Below are 22,881 nucleotides of genomic sequence, written 5' to 3'. Positions count from 1 at the left end.
GGAGGGATGGCACAAGAGGGGAAGACCCTCTATGAGATGGATTGATTCAGTGACTGGGATAATCGGGATGGGTGTGTCAGAGGCAGTGCCATGGGCACAGGATAGAGCAGGGTTTAGGGCTGTTGTACATAGGGTCGCTATGAGTCGCAATGATTCGACTCCACATAGGAACAACAACAATGTATGCATGGAAATGATTGTATGAAACATAATGTGAATGAAGAGTAGTGTGAAACACAATGTATATGAAATTTGTAAAGAAACCAGTATAAAATATTTTTTTAAAAAAATACATGTAGTAATAACTAACAAAATGAAGAGGAGAAATATACAAATTCATAATTACATTAATCTACTTCAGTACTACTCTCAAATTCCATAGATCAAATTGACATGATTCGGAGATAATACAGCAGAACCAAATAATAACACAAATTAGCTAGATTTAATTGACATTTATAAAACAATTCATTAAGTAAGTAGGGATAAAAGATAAAATAATGTTTGTGGCCTAGTGGTAAGAAACAGCACTGCAATCCCAAAGGCTTGCAGTTCAAACCCACCAGGTGTTCCATGGGAGAAGGATGGGCAGTCTCCTCCCATGCAATTAACTGTCTCTAGAAACGCACTGTAGGATCAGCTATGAGTCAGTTCTGACTTGATGGTTCATGAAAGCAACAAGTAGGATGATATAATAGCTTAATGAGAAAAAGGGGGGGGAACACCCAACCCTGCATTCTTTCCAACTGCATGTAATAATGACTAGTATAGAATACACACTGGGTTGTTGTTGTTATGTGTCATTGAGTCACCAGCGACTTACAGTGATCCTGTATACAACAGCCATAAACCCTGTTCTATCCTGTGCTCATCTCAATGTCTCAGGCACAACTACCCCAATTACCCCAGCCACTGAATCAATTCACCTCATAGAGAGTCTCTCTCCCCTGCAATGTCCCTCCACCCTCCCAAGCATGATGTCCTTCTCCAAAGATTGGTCCCCTCCTAACAACATGTCCACAGTATGTCAGACAAAGCTTCAGAACCCTTGCCTCCAAGGAACAGCTGGGTTTAATCCTCTCTGGGATGAACCTGTTCATTTTCTTAGCAATCTGTGGTATATTCAACACTCTTCTCCAGCACCACAGCTCAAAGGCATCAATTCTCCTTCTATCCTCTCTAGTCATTGTAGAGCTCTCTGATGCATAGCAAGTGATTGCAAAGACCATGGCCTGTACCAGGCACACCTTATCTGCTTTAAAGGAACTGGCAAGTATGGCCCCAGGACTTGATGACATACCAATTGACGTATTTCAACTAACAGATGCTGCTCTATATGTACTCACCAAGTTGTGTCAAGAAGTCTGGAGGACAACCACTTGGCCAACTGACTGGAAGAGATGTATATTTATTCCCATTCCAAAGAAAGGTGATCCAACAGAGTGTGGAAATTACAGAACAATATCATTGATATTTCATGCAAGTAAGATTCTGCTGAAGATTATAAAAAAATGACTAGAACAGCACATCAACAAAGAAATGCCAGAAGTGCAGGCTGGGTTTAGAAGGAATCATGGTGCTAGGGATAGTATAGCTAATGTTAGATGGATCTTGGCTGAAAACAGGAAGTACCAGAGGAATGTCTATCTGTGTTTCATTGATTATGCAAAGGCATTTGACTGTGTGGACCACAACAAACTGTGGCTGATTTTGAGCAGAATGGGAGTCCCAGAACACTTGATCATGCTAATGCGAAACCTATACTTGGACCAGGAGGCAGTCATCAGAACAGAGTAATAAAACACTGCATGGTTCAAGATTGGGAAGGGCATACGCCAGGGATGTTTCCTATCTCCTTACCTTTTTAGCCTGCAGAGGGTGAAGGACTGCAGCCTTCAATACGGATGAGGCTCAATATCAAGAAGACAAAGATTCTCCCCACTGGAACAATTGGCAGAATCAGGATGGATAGTGAAAAGATTGAAATTGTTCACAGCTTTAGTTTGTTTGGCTCCATAGTCAACACTCTTGTCACCAGCACCCAGTTAATTAGAAGACGTATTGCAATGGCAAAGTCAGCTGTTAGAGACCTCTCCAAAATACTGAAGGGCAATTATGTCACTCTGGAGACATACTGGGTATTAAACAAAAATTAACAAATCTGAAATAATCAAAAGCATATGAAGTATATGCTGTGTTTATAATTAAATTCAATTAGAAAATATAAGGAATATAACAGTAAATTGGAAATTAAACATAATTTAGTAAACAATCCAAAATTAATACAGAATATTTTAAGGAATGTTAGAAGTTATATTGCACTAAAAATGTTAAAATACGATATATCAAGGGAGCTCCGGTGGCCTAGTGGCAAGAAGCTGCACTGCAATCCTGAAGGCACGTGGTTCAAATCCAGCAGAAACTCTAGATGCTCTGCTGGAGAAGGAGGAGCACTCTCCTCCTGTGCCAGTGGTATTCAATTTGACACTACACAACAGGGGGGGAAATAATGCAATATATCAGGAGTTCAATAATGTCTTTATATCATTCCATTGAGGTAAATTCATATCATTAAATTCCTATGGCAACAAAGAAGAAAACTCCCCAATTAATCTATACTTTTAAGAAACTAGAAGAAAGGAAATGAATCACTGAGTCAAATCTAAAAGAAGAAGAAAATAGTGAAAATATAGCATAAATAAATGGCACTTCATAAAAGGACACAATATAGAGAGAAGGAAAGGAACTTAACAAAACCCCAGTTCTATGAAAAGTTTAAAGAAATTGATGCATCTCCTGAAAGATTTAGAAAGAATAGTAGAGAGAAAACATAAATTACCAATATCAGGAATAGAACCAGAGATATCATTGGAAATTGGTAGATATTAATGGAAAATAATGACTGTTACGTTCAATCCATTGTGCTTAAACTCAGCAACTTATCTTAAATACTTCAATACTTTAAAAACTATTACACTCAAGATGAAAGATATAGTCTAAAAAGTTATAACTACCAAAGTTATGGAATTTTTTTAATTCAAGAAAAATATTTGAAAAAAATCTGTAGACTCTGATAGCTTTGCTGTTATGATTTTTAAAATAACATTAACTCTACTGTCTCTTATTTAAAATAAATTTAAAGACAGCACATTTCAAATACATTTATGAGGCAATCTTTATTCTGACACCAGAACCCAAGTTTTTATGCGTGATTGAGTCAAAACTGACCCATAGCTGACCCTACAGTGGGTTTTAAGAGGCAGTGAATTGCATGGGAGAAGAGTAATCATCTTTTTCCTGTGAGGAGGACAGAAAATAAACGTAGACTAGTATTATTACTAAATACTAACACAAAAATTCCACTATTCCAGCTAGTAATATGTAGCATATTTATAATAATATCTGGAAGACTTCAAAGGGCAGCTCAAGAAGACAAATCAAAATATTCTAGCAGAATGTGCAAAGAGCTAGCATTCGAGAATAAAAAGGAAGGAACTCACATTTCTAAAGTTAAAAGAACTGAAGAACAAATTCAAGCCTCAAGTTGCAATACTGAGAGATGCTAACCTTGAATGACACAGGAAGCATCAAAAGAAGATGAAAGAATTCACAGACATTCTACTATATCAAAAAGAACTGTCTGACATTGAAAAATTTCAGGAAGTACCATATGAACAAGAGCCAAAGAAAATGAAGGAAGAAGTTCAAGCTGCACTTACGGTACTGGGGGGGGGGTGGAGGGGTGGAAACCCACCAAAAAACCCCAACAAGTCCCCCAGGAATTGATGGATTATCAGTTGACAAGTTTCAACTAACAGGTGCAGCCCTGGACATGCTTACTAGTCTGTACTAGGAAATTTGGGGGATAGCTATCTGATTAACTGACTAAAGAGATCTGTATTTGTTTCTTCTCCCAAGAAAGGTGATCCAACAAAATGTGGCAATTATCAAACAATATCATTAATATCACATGCAAGCAATATATTGCTGAAGATCATTAAAAATAAAAGAATAGTACATAAACAAAGAATTAAGACAAGTTCAAACTGAGTTTAGAAGAGGTAGTGGAGTGGTGTCAGGGTTATTTTGCTGATTTGATATAAATCCTGCCTAAAAACAGAGAATATTAGAAGAATTTCTGTTTATTGATTATGCAAATGCAATTGACTGTGTGTATATAACAAACTATGGATAACATTGAGAAGAAGGAAAAATCCCAGAACATTTAATTGTACTTATACAAAATTCATACCTAAACCTAAAGCTGGTGTCTGAATAGAGCAAGAGAATACTTAGAATTTAAAATCAGGAAAGGTATGTGTCAGGGTTGCATCCTTTCTCCATACTTATTCAATATATACATGAGTAAATCATTCAAGAAGCTGGAGTCTCTGAAAAAGAATGTGGCATCAGGATCAGAGGAAGATTCATCAACAATCTACATTGTGTAGATTACACAAACTTGCTTGTTGATAGAAAGGAGGACTTGAAACACTTACTACAGAGGATCAAAGGTTAGCCTTCAATAGGAATTGCATCTCAACATTGTTATTGTTATGTGCCGTCGAGTCGCTTGCGACTCATAGCGACCTGATGTACAACAGCCCTAAACTCTGCTCTGTCCTGTGCATCAATCGCACTGTCTCTGACACTCCCATCGCGATTACCCCAGTCACTGAATCAATCCACTTCATAGAGGGCCTTCCCCTCCTGCGCTGTCCCTCTACTCTACCAAGTGTGATGTCCTTCTCCAAGGACCAGTCTCTCCTCACAAAATATCCAAAGTATATTAGATGGAGCCTCAGAATTCTTGCCTCCAAGGAGCCACCCAGTTTAACCCTTTCCAGGGCAAATCTGTTTTTTCCCTAGCAGTCCATGGTATTCTCAATACTCTTCTCCAGCACCACAGCTCAAAGGCATCAATTCTCCTTCTTTCCTCCTTGGTCATTGTCCAACTCTCTGATGCATAGCAAGTGATTGCGAAGACCATGGCCTGTATCAGACGCACCTTAGTCTTCAAAGAGACACCATTGCTCTTCAGTTCTTTGGAGAAGTCCCTAACAGCAGAATTTCCCATGGCAATGCGCCTTTTAATTTCCTGGCTACTGGTGCTGAGAGTGTTGACTGTGGATCCAAGCAAACTAAAGCTGTGAACAATCTCAATTTCTTCAGCATCCATCCTGATGCTGCCAATTGGTCCAGTGGTGAGAATCTTTGTCTTCTTGACACTGAGCCTCAATCCATATTGGAGGCTGCATCTCAACATTAAGAAGACAAAAATTGTCACCACTGGACTGATAAGTAACATCATGATAGATAAAGATTGAAAATTGTCAAAAAGTTTATCTTACTTGAGTCCACAATCAAAGCCCTTGTCACTAGCAGTCAGGAGATCAGGAGGTGTATTGCACTGGGCAAGTCTGCTGTTAGAGACCTCTCCAAATATCTGAGGAGCAATGATACCTGTTCGAGGAGTAAGGTGTACCTGATTTAGGTCATAGTCTTTTCACTCTCTTGCTATTAATCTTAGAGCTAGACAATGAATAAGGTTGACAGAAAAAGAATTGATGCTTTTGAGTTTTGGTGTTGGAGAAAAATACTGGATCTCATGGACTATGTGAAAAATAAACAGAAATGTCTGGAAAAAATACAGTTAGAGTGCTCCTTAGAAGCAAGTACAGTGAAATTTCATTTTCTGTATTTGGGGTATGTTGCTAGGAGAGGCTAATCTTGGAAAAGGATATCATACTTGAAAAGGTGAAGGGTCAGTGAAAGTTAAGCAGACCCCCAGTGAGATAGATTGACACATTGTCTGCACATTGAGTTTAAATACGTTAGAGGTGATGAGGATGGCACAAGATAGGACAAGGTTTACATATGTTGTTCATAGGATTAGTATGAGTCATATAATTGACAGCATTCAACAACAACAATATCTAGCAATATCTAAAAATAATTAAGACACTGACACCATGGCTAATCAATATACCTTATGTATCAAAAGAAGAGAAATCACATGATTAAATAGATGTAGAAAAACTGCATGACAATAGTTAACACTACTTCTTAATAAACAATGAGTACTGACCCAAAGGCTTCATGCCTTTGAAGGTTAGACTGTACCAGCTTCTCTATAGGAGAAAGATAGGCAGTCTTCTCTTACTAGGATTGAAACTGGAAATCCAATGGATGGTCACTGTGAGTCTAAACAGATTTACGGCAATATGTTTGAGTTTCATAATAAATATCCATGGAAGTGACAATCAAGAAATCTATAAAGGACCTATTGCATCAGGCAAGTTCTGTGACAAAGGACTCTTACAAAATGCCAGAGAAGAAGGATGACAGTTTAAAAAGGTGCACCTGACCCAAGCCATCCTATTTTTAATTGCTTGAAAATTGGCAATCTTCCCAAATATATCTATACATTTAGTTTTTTTTAGATAAAAATCTATGCTGTTTTGTGGATTTTATCATTGTCATTGTGCACCACTGAGTTGGAACCAACTCATAGATGACTTTCTAGCAGGTTTTTAGAGGCAGGAAAATTTAACAGGAGATTATCCATCTTTGTATTACACAACAACTAGTTGATTCTAACCATGTGCTTTTGGTATTGCAGTGAAGCTTCTTACCAGTAGTCCACCAGATGTGTTTTTGTGGATGCAAGAAAGCGAATTCTAAAAGCTGTACAGAAAGGAAAACTCTACAGGGTCAGCTATGAGTTGGTTCCAAATCAACAGTGCACAACAACAACAATGTACATGTACTCAAATACACACACACACACACACACACAGTGATCGGAAGAATATCATAGCTTGGATCAGGCCTGCCTCAGTCCTCAAAATACATTTTTGCTTTTTAACACTTAAGGGAGTCTTGCAACAAATTTGGACAATGTCATACATCATTTTCTTTCTTGACTACTTCTTCCAAACATTTTGACTGTGGAGCTAGGTAAAATGAAATCCTTGACAACTCCAATCTTTTCTGTTTATCATGTTGCTTACTGGTTGAGTTATGTTGTAATCCATACTGAAAGCTGTAGGGTTTTTTTAAATTTTCATCTTTAACTATATCAGGTCTTCATTTTCAGCAAAATTGTGTCATCTGCTTGTCACAAGTTGTTGATGAATATTCCTGTAATCCTGATGTTACATTCTTCTTCATATAGTCTAGTTTCTTAGATTATTTATTCAGTATACAAAGTAAGTACAAAGTAAGTTAGAAATCTGACATGGAAGTTTTCTAAGATGAAAACTTTCACTTTCTTTCCTAAAATGAAAACTTGCACTAAATGAAGGATCTTTGTCTATGTAAAGTTATACATGTGCATAATTAAGTATTCTAGAATCCCCATTCTTTATAACATTATTCCTAACATACCATGAACTTCCAAAAGAACATCTGTTCTTTTCTTTCAAGAAAATCTGTTTTGGAAGAAATGCAACAAAAGTACTTCTTAGATGCAAGGATAGATTTTATCTTACATACTTTGGGTATGTTATTAGATAAAGTTAGTGCCTAGGGAATGAAATTCTGTTTAGATAAGTGTAAGTTTGATGAAAAACAGGCAGAACTTCAATGAGATGGATTAGGAAAAGCAGAGGTTGTAAGGATGGCCAGCTCACAGGGATCAGTCAGAGTCTACTCAATTGCACTTAGCAACAGAATCAACAACTTCAAAGTATAGAATACAAATCAACAAGTATTTGATCTACTTATTTTTATACTTGAAAAGAAAGAAGGATTGCATTTGGGATGGCCATATCTGACTCTAACCAACTTTACAAAGGGAAATTGTCCCCATCAATAGCATCAATAATATAAAATCCATTCCCATGAAGCCAGACATGTCCTCACATTCCTGTACCTCTTTCTAATCATGTCACCACCAATCTTACTGCTCTGCTGAGTCTAAAATCTGATGTGATAGCTCACAGATCACATAAAACCATATTGGGGAAGTCAAAAGGTTAAAATCCAGATTAATAACATAATACTGGCATGACAGTTCCTGAAATGTGCAATGCAGGCACCTCAGCCTCAAGCCCCACATCTTCATGCCAGTGGATCCTAAGTTCTCAGTCCTGCCAATATTGGCTCTCCTCACTGTCCCCAGGGTCCCAACTCATATCATGTCTCCAGTTTGGCCATAGACCTTGCTGCCATGGTTGTTGCTGCTTTGGGTAACAGAAAGGGTGTCCTACATTCTCTTGTTTCCTGTTCAGTGGTGTCAGAAGACCTACCTCTGTGGCTAGACCTATTCAATTTATTGGCAAAACTAGCCAGTTTATTTGTAAAATAATAAGATAGTAAATCCTCTTGTGGATGGGCTAACATGTCCTATTCGTATTCCCACCCATCCACATCGTATCCTCTCTCCTTAATACAATATTTACTTCAGCATAAAACAAACAGTTAATCTTTTGGCTAGGAAAGACAATTTTGAATGATAAATATTAGATATCCTGAAAGTTCATTATTATAACTGTGCTATTTCAAGTTCCTGACATATCTCTAAATCATTAAAGGAAATTTAAACTCTTTGCAGTGTGATTTAATGGTTATTTCATCATTTGCATTCTGAAAATTGTAAATTTGTTACTGTATTTGTGATAACTCTCAATTTGCCAGATTATTTAATTAGCTATAAAATTTCATTTCCTCAGTTAATTTAATTAATCATTCCTGGTTTTCAGCTATGTTAAAAGAACTATTAATATAAAATTTAAAAACTAATGCTTGTCTTTGTTAAATTTACTTTCTGGAAACTTATTCTGAGCTGTGTGATCAAGATGCATCTTTGTTGTTATTTTTATGTCCTATAAGACCAGAATTGACTCATAGCCAACCCTACAGCAGGGTTTTCAGAGGCAGTAAATACAAGAGAAGAGATTGCCTATCTATCTTCCATGGCTTAGCTGGGAGATTTGAACCATGTAGCTGTGGATTGTCACTTATTACCACTAAGCCTTCAAAACTCCCTCAAGATCCACTGTTGTTGTTATGTGCCATCAAGTTGTGTATGGCTCATAAGACCCTATTACCAACAGATCTGAAGGAACCTCCATCCTATCTTGCCTCATCCTCACCATTTCTGATGTGCTTGAGCCCATTGCTGTAGTCACTGTATCAATCCATCTCATTGAGGGTCACCTTCTCTCGCTGACCTTTTTCTTTCCTACCATGGTGTCCCTTTCCAAAGAATATCCCCTTTTAGCAATATGTGCAAAGTATTTGGGCTGAAGCTTTGCCATCCTTGCCTCTAAGAATAACTCTGATTACATATTCTCCAAGACATTCTTGGTAGGAAAACTTAGTTCCTTTTCTTTTTCTTCAATATCATCATCCTAGGGCTAAATGGAGATTCTTGTTGTTGTTATATGCCATTGAATCACCTGTGACTCATAGCATCCCTATGTACAGTGGCCCTAAACCCTGCTCTATCCAGTGCCAATCTCATTGTCTGCGAAACATCTACACTCATTATCCCAGTTAATGAATCAATCCACCTCATAGATGGTCTTCCTATCCTGCGTTGTCCATCCACCCTCCCAAGCATGATGTCCCCCTCCAAGGACTGATCTCTCATTACAACAAGTCCACAGTAAGTCAGAAGAAGCTTCAGGATCCTTGCCTTCAAGGAGCAGCCTGGTTGCACCTCTCCGGGACCAACCTGTTTATTCTCTTAGCAGTTCATGGTATATTCAATACTCTTCTCCAACACCATAGCTCAAAGGCATCAGTTCTCCTTCTATCATTCCTGGTCATTGTTGAGCTCTCTGAAGCATAGCAAATGATTGCAAAGACCATGGCCTGTATCAGTGCATTTTAGTCTCCAGACTGACATCGTTGCTCTACAGTACTTTGAAGAGGTCTCTGACAGCAGAGTTTCCCAGTACAATTCATCTTTTAATTTCCTGGCTTCTGGTGTCAAGAGTGTTGAAAATGGAGGTAAAATTACTTAAAAAATAAACCACTATGAGAGAGAACAATTCTAAGATTCTTTGCACCCATTACAGAAAGTTTGTCCTTTGAGATGCTGAGAGTATGCTCAGTTTGGTGCAGTTCTGTAGAATTCTTTTTAATATTATTCCTAGCGTTCATTACATATTGGCAATAATGAAAATCAAGCACAACTCTGATGTTCATGTTACTCAATATCAAACAGGAGAGACAAGCATGTAAACCAAAAACTGCAAAAATGGTCTCATTAAATTCTAGACCCTGGAAAGACAAAAAAGAGGCAAGCAGCAGCTTTCCTTGAGTAAGTTTTTTCTCCCTAGGACTCATTATGCATGTAGCCATAAAAAACAAAACAATAAAAAGTGTGGAGTCTTTAGGAAACTGTTTTATGAAAGCATATAGCAATACAAAGATCAGCAAATACTTTCTATAAAGGGCCAGAATGTAATTATTTTAGGTTCCACCTTAATTATATGGAGCTCTGATTGCCCAGCATAAGAAACTGCACTGTAATCCCGTAGGACAGAGTCCAACTCTGCTAGCTGATCCACTCGTGAAGAATGGACAACTTCCTTCTTTGTGACTAACTGCTTCTGAAAACCCACTGAAGGGTCAGATATGGGTGAGTTTCAACTTGATAGCACTAAACAACAACATAGTCTCTGAGTGCAAGCAATACTTATAAATGGCTCTGACAATGTTCTAAAACTATTTACAAAACAAGTGAAGGCTACATTGAACCTATGGGCCATTGTTTGATGATTTCTGCATCAATTTCATCAGTTCAATTATGTGTTTGAGCTTCAGATTTAATTTATTGGTGTTTCTTTGATGGAACAAAAATATTTATACCTATAAAAAATAGAACTTCTCACCAATAAAATGCTATAGCCAAAATCTTAGATGAGCCAAGAAGTATCAAAAGCAGATGGAGCATGAATTCACTGCACCAAAAAGAACTGCCTGACACAGAACCATTTCAGGAAGTAGCATGTGATCAAGAACTGATGGTAATAAAGGAGGAAGTCCAAATTTCTCTGAAGGAACTGGCAAAAAAAAAAAATAAGGCCTCAGGAATTATTAGATTACTAATTGAAGTGCTTCAGGAACGAGCTAAAATGTTGGAAGTGCTTACAAGTGTATGCAAATAAATTTATAAAACAATTACCTGGCCAAAGGGCTGGAAGAGATCCATATTTATTCTCATTTTCCAAAAAGGTGATCCAACAGAATGCAGACATTATCAAACAATATTACTAGATTACATACAAGCAAAACCTTGCTGAAGATGATCCAAAACCTGCTAGAGCAATATATTGACAGAGAACTGCCAGAAATGCAAGCCAAGTTTAGAAGAGGCAGTAGGGCTAGGAATCTGCTTGCTGATGTCATATGGATCTTGACTGAAAGCAGAGAGTACGAGAGGAAGTTTATTTGAGTTTTATTGACTCTGCAAAGGCATTTGATTGGGTGGAACACAATACACTGTGGCTAACATTGAAAGGAATGAGAATCCCAGAACTCTTGATTGTGCTTCTGTGAAACCTATACCTAGACCAAAAAGCTGTTGTCTGAACAGAGCAAGGGAACATAGCATGGTTCAAAATCAAGAAAGGAGTGCTTCAGGGATGTATCCTTTGTTCATACCTTTTTAACCTGTATACTGAACAGATAATTCAAGAAGCTGGACTTTATGGAGAGAAATGTGGCATCAGGACTAGAGGAAGGCTCATCCACAACCTGTTTTATGCTTATGATACAACTTTGTTCGCTAAAACTGCGGAGGATTTGAAGTGTTTGCTGCAGACGACCAAGACCGCAGCCTTCAATATGAATTTCATTTCAACATGAAGAAAAGAAAAATCCTTACCAACAGCCCAGTCAATATGCAGCATCATCAAAGATGGAGAAGAGACTGACATTGCTAATGATTTCATCTTGCTCAGATCCATAATCAACACCATTGGTACCAGCAGTCAAGAAATCAAATACAAGTTGCATTGGGGAAATTCGCTGTCAAAGATCACTCCAGAGTGCGAAAGAGCAGTACTATTTATCTAGAATCTAAGGTGTTTCTGATCCAGGTCATGGTCTTCTCAATTGCTTACTATGCATCTGAGAACTGGACAATAAATAAAGATGACAGAAAAAAAAAATTGATGCTTTTGAGTTGTGGTGCTGGAAAAGAGTACTGAACATACCATAGACTGCCAAGAGAACTGACAGGTCTGTACTGGAGAGGGTGAAACCAGGTTGCTCCATGGAAGCAAGGATGTTGAGCTCCATCTCACATATTTGGGGCATGTTGTCAGGGCCAGTCCCTGGAGAAGGACATCATGCTTGGAAGGGTGCAAGGTCAGCACTGGAAAGGACATGGATGATATGGATTGACACAGTGACTGTGACAATGGAGTCAGGTATATCAGAGATGGTGAGGTAGGCTCCGAATAGAGCAAGATTCAGAGCTGTTGTTCATAGGGTCACTTTGAATTGTAGTTGACTCAACAACAAATAATCACACCCACACCTCCACCACTGAAGTTAAAGACCAAAATTCATTGTTATTCATACCTGAAAAGCACTCATCCTTGTACAAATAAAACCTCAACTCTCTCCTGGGTTAACTGATTTTTAATCTCTACTACCTGAAGTCAAAGGAGGAAAACAGGGACTCCTAAAACTGAAGAGGAAGAGCTTTATTAATCATGTCCCTCTTCTTACGCTCAGACTTTTACTTTGAACGGTCCAAGTATTTGAACATGGAAATGGGTGTAAACTCTTTTTGGAAGCATATGATCCAATGTGGTTAATCAGGTCTTTATTGCTTTGCTACTAATTCCTCTATAACAGAAGTTAGTACGAAGAGCTTTTGAGAAAATTTTAATTGAGCCATATCTGCTTCACTGGTAAATGCTTTGACCCTTTGATTTTGAGTGAGAGAACTGATACCTGTTGACACATTATCACAAGTTTCTTTCATCACAATCTCTGAAAAATAATAAAAAGTTGGAACTGAGACTAAATTGTATCTAGGTGATAATGGAGAAAGATGGTGTGAGAAAAGTTTGACCAACATAATTAGTTTATTTTAATTTATGGGTAAACCTGGGTTGTTACTTTCTGAATAATCAAGCTAGATGCATCATTGAGATGCACTAGAATTCATGTGAGTCTGCAGGTTAGGAATAATCAGAACAAGTTTTCTAATCCCCAATCCCCCTTTTCAACTGCTCTTTTAAAATACAGAGTAATTACCATTGAGTACAAAGTACATACTGATTGTTTAAAAAAATTATTCTGTTTCTTTAGCAAAGGTATTGCTTTTATTTTATTATGAGCTGCCCACATGCAATTCTTAGATTGTGATTCATTTGAGCAATTTTATAAGGAACATTTTATTCCAGAATGAAAAGTATCTATATTGAGTGTCCCACAGTGGTGAGGGTTAGCATAAATATGGAATGGCGTGCATTTTTATCTAAAACCAGAATAATGACATAATCCTATTGTATAGCAAAGCCACAGTATGATTTCTCATGGACAGTATTTTGGTTTTCGTGATCATAAAATGAGAAGTCAAATGGTAATGAATCACAGTCCTGCTTGTGGTGCTAACATATTGCTCTCTCTTGCAGCTGTGACGAGCGTCTGAAGAGATGTTTCGCTCCTTCTGATGTACCTCCAGGGAGCTGCTCCTGACTGCCTTCTGCGGATGCTCTCTGCAGCATTACAGACAGCTCTGGGGCTTCAGGATCTTAAGGACGTCTCCTAACCACAGTGGACAGACCTTAATCAAGTTTCTAATCACTAGCATGATGGTCTTACTTGAAGGGCCTCTGAAGAGTAGCCATCATGTTATTGTGACTCTGCCACCAAATTAAATAATATTCTTATTTTAGCACAGATGTTTGTAGAGAGAAGAGAAACTGAATAGTCAGCAAAAGGACAGGACAGGGTAGCTACCCTTGCATTCTCAATCCAGCAGGGCTCTTTTTAAGAAACAGTGCTAGGTCATTTAATCTTTTTAACAACATTATTGTTGTTGCTAAGTGCTATCTAGCCAACTATGATTCAAAGTGACCGTAAGAGCAACAGATAGAAACATTTCCCTATCCTGAGCCATTCTCACAATCTCCACCACGCTCAAGGCCACTGTTGCAGTATGGTGGCCATCCATCTCACTGAGGGCTTTCCTCTCTTCCAATGACCTTTCCCAGCATGACTTTTCCAAGGACTGGCACCTCCCAGCAACATATCTGACAGCATGACGTAGTTACTATTGTCATTCCTAAATTATAGAAGAAAAAAGTGAGACAAGGGTGGGACAAGGAACTTGCTCAAGCTTACACAAACCAGCAAGGTACAGAGTCCAGATTCAAATCTAGCACACTTGATCCACAATCCACACTCCTGCTTTCCATTGCCCGAGTCCGACAGAAGCAGGGAAAGGGCCACTGGCTGCTTTGTTCTCTTCTTGGATGTTTCCCAATGACTGAAGGACCCCTCTTGTGAGTAATGCCCCAAACAGAAATCTTGAAGGTCAACACTTTCTAGACATTTAAAATGCTTCATAGAACTTTTAATTCTTCTGTGTGGAATTTGTTTTATAAATAACTAAAAGAAAATGCACTATGTGTGTCTAATACTTTCTCAGGCTGGTTTGCCCTGTATGGCCTCTGTTCACATTCAGTTGTACCGTTGGCCTGTCAGTTTAGTATTTGTCCTGGAATTTTCATGTTCATGCTAGTGTTCTTAGTGACAGTTGCCTTTAAAAAGCTAATATGTATTATGGACTTTCATGTTTCCACTTCGGTGTGGTCTCAGAAGCTAACAAAATTTTATGTATCAGAATTCCCACTTTGACACATGGCTAAATCTGGTAATGGCTCAAACCTTTCCAGAATCAAGGTGTCTAACACCAACCTTCCATGGACATTAGTCACAAAGGGCAAAGCATTTGAACAACATCTTGGAATAACAGGAGACGTTTCTACTCTGCTAGTAATTATGCTGCTAACCACACTGTGACCCTACTGTGGCCTCACAAGGACGGCAGAACCAAACATCTTCAGATCCTATGCTTCCTCACAATCCCTGCTGTGTTTATAGCCATTTTTGCAACCCCTGTGTCAGTCCGTCTCATTTAGGATTTTCCTCTCCTTTGCTGATTCTCTGCTTTTCCAAGTATTAAGTCTTTCTCCAAAGTTTGGCCGTTCCTGAAAACATTCCCAAAATATACGAGGCAAACTAGCTTTTTACCTGCCATGTGACCATATGAGTGGTTAGTATCTCTCTAGGCCTAATCCAGTGGTAAGAATTATTGTTTTCTTGATGTTGAAATGTAATTTATATTGTAGACTTTGTAGTGCTGTGAAGTGCTTCATTCAAGTCTTCTTCATTTTGAATGACAAAGATAGTCATTTGCTTAAGTAGGTTGTTATAGAAAAGTTGTCTGATTCTAATGCTGTATTCTTTTTCATAGAGTTTAGCTTCTCTAATAATTTGCTAAGCATACAGATTGAATAGGTATGGAGAGAGAGGATACAACTCTGGTGTACACCTTTCTTGATTTAAAGCCGTGTAATGTTCCATTCCTCTGCAAAACATCTTGATCTAGCTATAGTTTTCACATGAACACAACTTAATGTCCTGAGATTCCTGTGTTTTTTTTTAAATTTATCCATAATGTGTTATGATCCACACAGTCAAATGCCTTTGCATAATCAATAAAGCACACATAGACATTCATCTATTATCCTTTGCTTGTGATTAGAAATAATATCTCTGGTATCACAATCTATTCTATATCCAACTTGAACTCCTGGAAGTTCTCTGTCAATATTCTAGCAATTTTTTTCATGATCTTCAGCAATTTATTGCTTTCAAGTGATATTAATGATATAGTATGATAATTTCCACAGTCTTTTTTTATCACCTGCCCAGAAAACTGGATAGAAAATTTAATTTTTAAACTTCCCAACACCACATAGGCATGCAATGAAGAAAATTCCATTTTTGGTCCTCTTCCATCAGCCTAGTAGATCTATTCCAAGGTTTAGGGAAAGAGAAACTACGGTTCTTCCCTGTACTTCTCAGGAAATTGTTCCTAATGCAAATCTCAAGTTCTTCTAAGTGGTACAGGACTCTTCTGTCAGTTTGCTGTACTGAGGTAATCTGGGTTTGCTGTCACTCTGAACCTTGTGCTACTGGGGTATCAAGTGCCATAATGGCTGCCATTGTGGTCAGTGTTTGGTGGAGCCCCCAGTTTAAGACAGGTTGGGAAGCAGGAGAGGCATCTACTTCCTAAACCACATGCCTCTGGAAACTCTATGAACTTGGAGAAATGACACTATTTATATAAAGGCTTTAGGTCTTTAGTTCATAAGGTCACTATGAGTCATACTCAGCTCGATGGCAATCAACAAAACAAGAACAACAAACTCACTCAATCATTGCCACTCTAATAATGGAACTGACTCATGGCTGATCCTTTATTGCATTTCCAAGACTGTAATCTGTTCAGGAGGAATGTGTGATGTTTAAGGATTTATTGTTCATAATGGCTTTCTTAACTAGTGACTTTTCCTTTGCCGTGTGGGTAGGTAAGAACATGCATATAGGGAATGCTAGCCTATCCACAAGGGGATTGGTTAATCTTGCTATTAAATTGAGCAGAATCAGTGGCAGATTTTGAGAATCTTACCACCAGCCAAAAGCAGTAGAGAATGCAGAAAGCACATCTTTCAGGACTAGAGATTCTTGTTCCAGACTTGCAGGACAGCATCAGCAGGAGCCATAGCAAAGAACCAGAGACCCAATGTGAGACAGCTGACCTTGAGTCTGTTAACTCTGAAACCAGAGCTAGGAGAGTTTGCCCAAGTTTAGTGTAGGAATGGGGATACAGGGAGCAATGAGGGGCAGATGCCTTAATTAGTAAGACTAAGAGAGCTCTGTAACACTGGCCTAAGCCAGAAGCTACAGGCTGAAGGGTCTGTGAACATGCTTCAAATGCGATCCCGACTGAGAAATTTTATCCTATTAATGGTCTGTGAGTTTGCGATGGATTTTTAACTCAGTTGAAGAGTAGAAATGAAGTAAGTAGAAATAGGCATGGGAACCTGAGGGACATGTCTGACCTAATGGAAATTGTGTTTTGTGTTGTGGATGTTGTTGGTGGGAGAAGTTCCCTCTTGTGGAGTTAGTAGAGGTCTGATATGGTGATCTCCATGCAGCTGTTACTCCTTTAATAGATTGCTCATCTCTCTCTCGGAGCTGCTGGTAGATTCAAACAACCAAAGAGATGTAACTCCTTATGAACTTAGGTCATCAGAGTTCCTTCTGTTGCAATACACTCTTAAAATTTGAAAAAATGAAGATGTCACTTTGATAACTAAGATGTGCCTGACCCAAGTCATGGTCACTTGAATTGCCTAATACCAAAACTCAAACTTATTGTCAAACTTACTGGAACTGAGTCATAGCTGACCCTCCACTAGGAATCAGAGGCTGTAAAATTCATGGGTAGAGACTGCCTGTCTTTCTCCTGCATGGTCATATGTTAAAACTATGCAGTAATAAAGTAATAATGGAAAACAGAAGAACTGATGCATTTAAATAGAGCTATTTGAAAAGAGAGTGAAGAAGGAGCAAATCTGCCTTGGAGGCTTTACAACCAGAATGTTCCTTAGAAATGCAGATGGTGAGACTGAGTCATTTATCTCAGCGACATCAGCAGGAAAGGCCCATTGCTAAACAAGGATATAATGTTTATAATGTTAAGTAAAGTAGAGGGTCAATGAAAATGGAGACAGCCCTCAGTGAGATGGATCAACATAATAACCACAACAAAGGACTCAAACATACCACAGAGCATGAAGATGGCACAAGGCCAGACAACTTTTCATTCCACAATAACTGTGGTTGCCATAAGTCAGAGTCATTGCAGAAGACAACAAAAACATCTTGCACCAACAGCAAGATGCTGTGAATTTTAAGCACTCTAGTCAGTGGGGTTTTGGGGACATAAAATTGTGTCGGGTTGGTATATGTGAAATATGTAAAGGAAATAAAGATAGAGCTCTCCTGGACATCATGCTTGGGAGGGTGGAAGGACAGAGCAGGAGAGGAAGGCCCTCTATGAGGTGGATTGATTCAGTGACTGGGGTAATCAGGATGGGCGTGTTGGAGACAGTGAGATTGGCACAGAACAGAGTTTAGGGTTGTTGTACATAGGGTCGCTATGAGTTGCAAGCAACTCAATGGCACATAACAACAACAACAACAACAAAGAAATAAGCATTCTGTGCTTGTAAAATTTTCATACGTAGACACTCCTTTTAAGTGACTCTCACATTTTTTTAAAGTACATAGATATCTTATAATAACATATATAGATATTGCTATGAATCTTTGAGGATTCCTGGCACTGGTAAACAGAAAATCTGCAGTTAGAACCCTTCAGCTGCTTCTGGAGAGAAATGATTTATGGCCTCCAGGATCCAAAGGAGGTTCTCCATATGTTGGAATCAATTTGATGACAACGTGTTTACATGAGTCTACTATCTAAAACAAGTTTTTAATGTAGTTATTTTATAAATTCACCAAAAAATTATTTCAAGTGTTAAGTGATTTTCACTATTAGCGTTTAAAAATCATATTAAGAATAGGAATGAAACATTGAAAACTAGGTAAGTGTGGGATAACATCAAAGATAGCATGCATGGAAAAGAAGAGCCTGAAACTCCCCTGGAGAAAAGCTCCTTCATTAGGAGATCCTTGCCACTATGGGGCTATCCCAGGGACAAAAGAGAATAGAGTTTGGGACAGGAAGCTATAAGCAGGAATGAGACTCAGTTTCTCAGCTGGCACATTAAATTGTCAGAGAGAGCTGCCATCAAAGTCCCTGGGACAGAAAATACTTAATTTGGTGTCCCTGATCTCATGCCACTCCACAGAGAAAGGAGGACAACAGACTTCAGGAGAGAAGATATCATCAGGTGAGACATTCTTTCCAAGAACTAGCATTTTCAGGTGGGGTGGGGTGGGAGAGAAAAAGGCCTAAAACTCCCCAAGAGAAAAGCTCCTCCATTTGGGAATCTCTGCCACGGTAGGGCCATCCTGGGAATCATAGGAACAAAGGAGTTAGGGATAGGGTGTTAGAAGCAGGGGAAATACTCACTTTCACAGACAGCAAGCACACTGAGGTACTAGTGAGAGAACTACCTTCAAAGCTCCCTGGGCAGAAACTTCTTAAATGGAGACCTGGTCTGCAAATGTATAAACAAAGAAGGACAATAGAGTTTAGGAGAGGAGATTCAGGCAAGATTCCTGAAGAGTTCTATTGCAGACCAAAGAGAACCTGAAGGACTTTAGGAAAGGAATTCCAGTGGAGTGAGTGGCCCACTCCATAGATTGAAATAATCAATAACACCATAAAGATAAGAGCTGTGAAATACTTACACAACAAAGTAGACACGGCCTAACACCAAGAAAACAGGAGACAATGTCAAACACTGTGAAGAAACAAATTAAACCTTTTTAAAAAAAAAAGAGTGCATACTGCAGACCCAATAAATACCACAGTCAGGGAGGTAGAAGATATATATTGATCCGCAGTCATTCCAAGAGTTATGGAAGAATGTACAAATGATGGACATAATGGAAGCCATTTAAGTAAGTGAATACTCCAGAGACAGGGAGTCAGAGGAAATATATCAACATGTAGGAACTTAAAACAACTGTGAAAGAAACTGAAAAATTTGGAAGAACTGAAGTTGTAGATATAAAGGTATAAGAACTTAAAAAGTATCACAAGACAAAGAGGGTACAACCAACACAGTACTGGAAATAAGAGAAATACAAGAAAATGCAATCCAGAATTTTAAGACCAAAATGGCAGATGTGTCCTACACAAAATAGAACAGAAGAGATGGAACCGAGAGTCAGTTATCCAGCAGACAAGAACCTCAATGGAAACATACTAGAAGAAAAAGCAAAAATGAAATATAAAGAAAATGAAGAACACATTAGAATCATGTGAGATGATATCAAAAGAGACAACATACATATGTCTAGAATTCTAGAACACAAGAGGGGAAGGGGAAATCATTGAGAAAATTATAGAAGAGGTTTTAGAAGAAAACTTCTCAGGTAATATGAAGAACAGAAAAATCCACATTCAAGAAGTTCAATGAACACCAAGTAGACTCAAAAAAGAAAAACATCAAGATATATCATAGTTAAATTATCAAAAACAAACTATTAAATAAATGAATATTTTGCATATAAAATCAGCATGAGTAAAACAAAGAGTCACCTAAAAAGTAGACACAATTAGATTAAGTTCTGATTTTTCAACTGAAACTATGTGAACAAGAAATATTGGGATGGCAAATACAGAAAGTTGAAAGAAACAATTGCCGGCTGAGGATCCCATATCCAGCAAAGCTGTTCATCAGTCATGAAGGAGAAATTAGGTCATCTCCAGAAAAGCAGGGATTTAAGGAATTTGTGAAAACAAGACTAACTCTACAAGAAATTCTATGGGAAGTCTTTCACACAGATACACCAAAGGAAAGTGGGTGGACCATACTAACCAGCAGAACCAATGACAGAAGCAACAGAAAAAGAAACAAAACAAAATGGCAATTATAAAAACCTGGCCTGTCAATAATCACCCTTAACATGAATGGAATTGTTGTTAGGTACTGTTGAGCAGAATATGACTCATAGCAACACTATGAACAACTGATCTGAACCCAGCCCCATCCTGTACTATCCTCATACTTTCTGAGACCATTGAGGCAGGCACCATGTCAATCCTCCTGGTCGATGGTCCTCCTCTCCTTTACCAGCCATCTACCTTTCTGAGTATCATGTCTTTCTCTAAGGAATAGCTCCTTCTAGCATCATGCTTGAAATATGTAAGGTGAAGCCTTATCGTCTTTACCTCCAAAGAGTATGCTGGCTGCACCCTTTCCAAGACATATTTATTTGTTTTTGGCAGTCGATGTTCAGTGTTCCTTTCCAACACCACAGCTCAAAAGCATTAATTCTTTCATCCTTATTCATTGTCCAGCTCTTATATGCATAGCAAGTGACCAAAAGAACAAGGCTTGAATCATATTCAGCTTAGTCCTCAAACTGACATCATTACTCATCAATAATTTGGAGAGGTCCCTAACTATAGACTTTTGCAGTGCAATACATCTCCTGATTTCCTGATTGCTTGTACCAAAGGTGTTAATTGTGGATCCAAGTAAGATGAAGTTGTTGACAATTTCAATCTTTTCTCCATCTATCATGATGCTGCCTTTTGGTCCAGTGGCAAAATGATGTTTTCATGACATTGAGATGCAATTCCTATTGAGGGCTGTAATCTTTTATCTTCTGCAATAAATGCTTCAAGTCCTCACTTTCAGCATACAAGGTTGTATCACCTGCATAATACAGGTTATTGATGAGTTTCCCTCCAATTCTGATGCCACGTTTCTCTTCATAGAGTTCATCTTCTTGAATAATTTGTTTAGTATAAATATAGATTGAATATGGATAGAATATAATCCTGACACATTCTCTTCTTAATTTTTTAAAAATTTTACACTGCTTTATTTACAAAGTTCATATATATTGTTTTTCTAACTAGATCTTTCTTCCCTATGATTATTATCCTCCTACCCCACGCATCCTCAGCCTTCTGTTCCCATCCTTCCCTCCCCCAGGCCCCCACCTTGAAGCCTCATACTCATTCTACAATAATGGTATTATACAATATTTGTCCTTATGGGGCTGAGTTAGTTCACACAGAATAATGCTCTCTAGTCACTCTCAAGTTAGGAATTAATTTACAAAATCTTTGATCCTGTGTGAATCATTTAAAAAATCATTGCTCCATCATGTGACTGTACCATAATTTCTCAATCCATTCCATTGTGGTTGGACATTTGGACTGTTTCCATGTTTCTGTAATGGTGACAAACAGTGCTATTAACATTGGTGTGAAAGTCTCCTTTTGTGCCTCAGTTCTCATTTTCTCAGGGTATATTGCAAGCAGTGGAATAGTTGAGTCATATGGAATTTCTATGTTTAGCCTTTTGTCTAGCCTAGGTTTCGCCAAACTGCCTTCCAGAGTGGTTGTACCATTTTACTATCCCATCAATGATGTGTAAGTATTCCTATCTCTCCACATCCTCTCCAACATTTAATACTTGCTGTCCTGTTAAACTTTGCCACTGCTCCTGGAGTGAGATGATACCTCATAGTGGTTTTGCATCTCTCATTGACAGTGATTTCCCCTCTCCCTTGTCGTTAGATCTGACTGGCACAGTAGGAGATTGCCTCTCTTTCTCGAGCAGAGCATCTAGTGGATTTGACCCCTGCATGTTCAGGATTTCGGCACAGCTTCTTGCCTCAAGCCACTAGAGCTCCTTATTGCCATGATTTTGATAATTTCTTCCTGTGTCTGTTGGCCATCCAAATATCTTTCTCTGTGAAAAGTCTTTCCATGTCTTTTGCCCATTTTGATTTCTCAGTCTTTTTCTTGTAGAGGCCCAGGACTATTCTGTAAACTTTTGATATGAGACTCTTGTCTGAAATGGTATTGCCAAATGTTTTTTCCACAGTCAGTAGTTTTTCTTTTCACTCTGTTGGGAAAAGGTTTTGATGTATACAGGAATTTAATCTTCAGAAATTCCCATTCATCAATTTTATCCTCTCCAGATTGAGCATTTCTGGCTGGTTTTGGCAGTCTGTTTATACCATTTATCAGGCTGTCTAAGCTTGATCCCAGTTTGTTTCTGAGGAACTTTATGGTTTTAGGCTTTATTCCCAGGTCTTTGGTTCACCTTGAGTTGATTTTTGTGTATGGAGTTAGATGTGGATCCTGTTTCAGCTTTCTGCAGGTAGCAGTCC

The sequence above is a fragment of the Elephantulus edwardii genome, unplaced genomic scaffold (assembly GCF_000299155.1).
Source record: "Elephantulus edwardii isolate Elephantulus edwardi_28Jun2011 unplaced genomic scaffold, EleEdw1.0 scaffold00085, whole genome shotgun sequence".
Classification (NCBI taxonomy): domain Eukaryota; kingdom Metazoa; phylum Chordata; class Mammalia; order Macroscelidea; family Macroscelididae; genus Elephantulus; species Elephantulus edwardii.
This window is presented reverse-complemented; position numbering follows the sequence as displayed.